The sequence below is a fragment of the Rutilus rutilus genome (assembly GCF_951802725.1).
Source record: "Rutilus rutilus genome assembly, chromosome: 6".
NCBI lineage: Eukaryota > Metazoa > Chordata > Actinopteri > Cypriniformes > Leuciscidae > Rutilus > Rutilus rutilus.
In genome coordinates this window covers 15,066,735-15,071,356 of record NC_140214.1, presented here as the reverse complement: position 1 = coordinate 15,071,356, position 4,622 = coordinate 15,066,735, and the positions used below count along the sequence as shown (strand labels likewise).

Genomic DNA, 4,622 nt, shown 5'->3' with positions numbered 1-4,622 from the left:
TTTCAACTTTCTATTGATTACAATTTTTCATAATAAACATGTTGAATTAATATTTCTTACCCATGCAAATTTGTATTATTATCCAGGTAAAGAGAAACATGATGTATTTAGAGAGACTGGAATAGATTGTGTAATGTATTTGAATGAACTGTTTGACTGGCTCACATTCTCAACCGTGTGAATCAGCTCCACCCACTGCTGGAGTGCTTTCATTTTTTAACAATGGGGAAAATAGGCTCATGTCAGAAACTGCACACTTTAGAGCTCTTAGTTTTTGTAAGGTTGTCTATATAATATATCAGTGACAGTGGGCAGCAGAGCACAGTAAGCACAGCAATGTCAGATACACCGAGATTCTGAATTGGCAGAGAAAAGAGTGAGTATTTATTAACATCTGCTTGAAATGAATTTCAAATTCTATTTTGCAGCTGCTTGATCCTGTTAAGAGTGTACAGAGCATGTAAACTGAGAAATGTTACCAGAATCGTGTGAATTTTACTAGTTTTCAGATATGTTCTGAAGATAAATAATACAAATGTTACATTTAACAGTTAAGTTATAACAAGAGCTGCAGCCATTAAAAGTGAATTCCTCAGACAGATTATAAGTCTAATAAGTATTCCAAATCAAGATTATAACAGTCTAATAATTATTTAGCATTTGCTGCTCAAATGTTTGCAGACATACATTACACACAAATAGTGGAGTTTAATATTTCCCACCAACATCACAGATTATGCCACACTGTGGCCAACTTCTGAAATGACATTGTTTTTGTAAAATTAAAAAAGTGTTCAAAGCCAAAGTTATGGCTTTTTATGGCTTATGACTTTTAAGGTTTTTCCTTTTTTTTATATTATTTTATTTAAAAAAAGAAAAAAAAGAGGCTGCATATGAATGTAGCAAACATATATGTGGTTTTGGATTTGAATTATATTCGAGCAAGACAATGTCATGTTAGTTAGTCAGTGTGAGACATTTAATGGTCAAGAATAACCAAGAAGTATTAATTATGTATACTTCATGTAAACTAAGAGTTTTATCAAAGTAATCTGCTCATATTACATTTTAACATGCAATCATTTATTTTATTTTATTTATGAACCAGAGGAAGATTGGTTGCGATGTGTGCTGTTTTTCAAATTATTCTATTTCATTAAATAATTGCATTCTAATTGTACCTGTTCCCACAATGAGAATAAGTATGAGGCATCTGTCCATGTTGAATCAGATCAGCTCAGTTCTCTGTTGAGGCTCTCAGTTCTCTGAGCTGTAAGTCACTGAAGATCACACAGAAACACACACAGGAACTTCCTCCTCACTGAACTTCCTGCTGCTGTTTATGATTTGATTTGAAATATTACAGAATTTTGTATATAACACACAACATGAGAAGAATGTGAATTAAACTGTCTTGATGGAGTTCTGCTGTTTGAGTGTGTGCAAACATGATAGTGATGACCATGATGGTGCAGAGAGTGCATGCAATGGGAGTATTTCCTGATTTATATTGTCTGATGACACCATTAAAAAAATGACTTTCTAGATATAAAGTTATTTAACTAGCCTTCTATATATTAAATAATTTTGAACAAGCACGAGCTCCATATGAATGTAAATGCTATATATTACACATCATTTGAGATATTTTAATGTTTTTGACAGTTTCTTGAATTACAGGATATTCTAAATTGATTTGTCAACTGGATAGTAGATAATATTGTAGGGTTTTAATGTGTTTCATCTTTTTATTGCCAACGATTCACACTGACTTTCTACATTTCGATTTTGGTAGCTACCAGTTTCCATTATTTCTCTGACATACATATTGTTGTTATTGGCAGTTACTTTTTTCTCACTGTAATTTTCTCTGTCTCTGTGTTTCTCTCTCGTCTCTCATTGTAACAGGTTTTTGTATAGAGCTGATGTGTTTCCTGTGACTGTGGGCGCCAGAGCACAGTAATACAGAGCAGAGTCTGATACTGTAGCAGAGGAGATCTTCAGATACACATGGTTTTGTTCCTTTTTTTCAACTTCAACAGAGAATCTTGGATCTACTTTAGACACCTGAGCTTTTGTTGCACTCCCAAATGTGTGTACAATATATTCAGGTTTTGATCTTCCATACTGACGATACCAGTGGAGATAATCTGAACCTCCAGAGGCAGAAAAACTACAGGATAATGTAACACTTGAGCCCTCCTCAAAAACAACATCAGTTTTGTTTGGTTTGATGACATTTCCAAAAACAGCAGCTGAAAAAGAAACATTTGTAAAAGTACATTTGTAACTTTTTAGTGAGAGGTTTTAAATTAAATTAAGAAATAAAATTCATTGATATAAAAAAAAAATAAAAAAATAAACTCACCTGCTGAGGTACAGAACAGAATAACTGAAAGAAGATCCATTGTTCAAGTGTTCACTGTGAGAAGAGTCAGTCTGAATCGTTTCGTCCTCAGTCTCTTTCAGACACGATGAGATCATGTCAGATCTGTGAACACTGAGTCCCTCCTCTCTGAGCAACATTATGAGTTCTGTTCTGTAATTTCAATTCTGTTGTTCATTGTTGCAGTTCTTTTATTGTCTGAGAACACTGCCATCTTGTGGTACGTTATACAGTAGCTACCTACACAATGTGTTACACGTGATAATGCATTGAAACTAAACTACAGGCTACTTTTTTTGGACTTGAAAAATTAACAATATTATACAACTTAATAGACTTTTAATGTCACATTGATTTAACTTTTTTTTACTTTCAGTTTTGCTCCTGTAGACTTGGACTCATTAGATATATTTATCAAATGATTGACCTATTCTACTGTATTAATCACAGCTCTCATATATCAATTGTGTATCTTTCTTCTTTCACTAAATAAGACAAGGAAAGGTTTTTGTACAGTGTTCTAGTGTTTCCTGTCACTGTGGTCACAAGACCACATCTCACGACCAAGTCATACGAATTCGTATGAGTGATTAAAAGGTGGCTAATTCATACAAATTCGTACAACCTCACTCAAACAAATTCGTACAATTTGTCTTGATGGGTTAGGTTTAGGGACGGGGTCAGGGGTAGGTCATTCGTACAAATTCATACAAATTTGGAAACTCGTAAAATATGTACGATTAAGCAAAAATCGTACGAATTAATTCGAGTGAGGTATGAATTCATACGAATTAGCCACCTCGTAAAATTCGTATGGATTGCTGTGAGATCGGGCTGGTAATACAGAGCAGAGGCTGATACTATAGCAGATTTGTACAATTTGTGCAATTTATCTATTAAAATCTATAGGCCTTTATACTTTTTTATATTACATATATTGATTGAATTAATGTCTATACCCATGCAAAGTTGCATTATTATCCAGGTAAAAAAGAAACATGATGTCTTTAGACAGACAGCGATGGTAAAAATAATATTTGAAATAAATGTTTATCTTAAATGTTATCCCTGACATTGTCAGGATGTGTGTGTGTGTTTCAGTCATAGTGGGCTTCAGAGCACAGCAGTACACAGTCAGACACACACACATCCTTGATTGTCAGAGAAACTGAGCTTGAGGATTTGTTGAGATCTGCATGAAATCTTTCCTCAAATTCATTTTCACTGCTGCTTGATCCAGTTGAGAGTTTGGAGCATATAAACTGTGAATCCACTGGTTTTATGCTGATAAGGGTATTGGTCACTGGTACTGTAAGTGCAGTGAAGTGTAACCACGTCATGTTCCGAAGCTGTTTGAACTCTTGTTGGCTGATTAAAAGAATATTGTGTATTGCACTCTGTCAGGAAATATATAAAAAAATATATAAATAAATCAGTATTCATATATCTTCTCATGTAAGGATAAAATTATGTTACACTTAACAGTTAAATTACTTACCAAGTACTGCACTGCAGCCATTAAAAGTAAATTCCTCAGCCAGATTAACATGTTAATGCACAGCAGGAAATATCAGACTGGAGTTTACCAGCGCACAACTGTTTGTAGAGGTTACACACATGCAGCAGGAACATCATTGAGCATCTCAACCATGATGGAGGTGGAAACTGATCAACACAGTGGGCAACTTCTGAAATGACATTGTTTTCATTCAAGTGTTCTTTTGAGAGACAAAAGCTGAAATAATCATTGTCTGACTTTCTGTATAATGAAAACAAATGTTTTTAAATTGTATCATCCTTTATTGATTGACTTTTCTCTGTGCACAGGGGTATTTTGTCATGCTAAAATAGTAAAGGACCCTCCACAAACTGCTGCAGAAAAACTAAAGAGCATGCAGTTCTCTAGAATGTTATTGACAGAAATTATAAATATAATTTAGATAAAAGCGTTTTAAATGAATAAATGTAAAATTACTAGAATAGCAAAGCCTTTTACTTTAAAGTGATTTTTACATACATTTAGCTATTTATAATGTATGTGGCTTTGTTTTTTGAGAAATGAAGCCTATAGCGCAAGTTCTGCCAGGAAGACTCAATCGTTCTCGTCACTTATTACCTTCTGATCTATCCAATCATATCTTAATAGCCCAGTATAAAAGGGAGGTACTTACTCATGTCTGAGTTCGCAGATGCTGTCGGCTGTCGCTTCAGGATGCCAGGATGTCCTCTTCCTCCT

At 34.2% G+C, this 4,622-nt stretch overlaps 1 gene segment (V, D, J or C); it reads right to left on the bottom strand.

Annotated features, from left to right (window-relative positions):
• Positions 1-1,896: 1,896 nt before the first annotated feature.
• LOC311291489 (T cell receptor alpha variable 12-3-like) lies at positions 1,897-2,408 on the bottom strand. The segment is given in 2 exons: positions 2,369-2,408; positions 1,897-2,255 (listed from the first exon to the last, which is right to left on the bottom strand).
• Between the last annotated feature and the right edge of the window lie 2,214 nt (positions 2,409-4,622).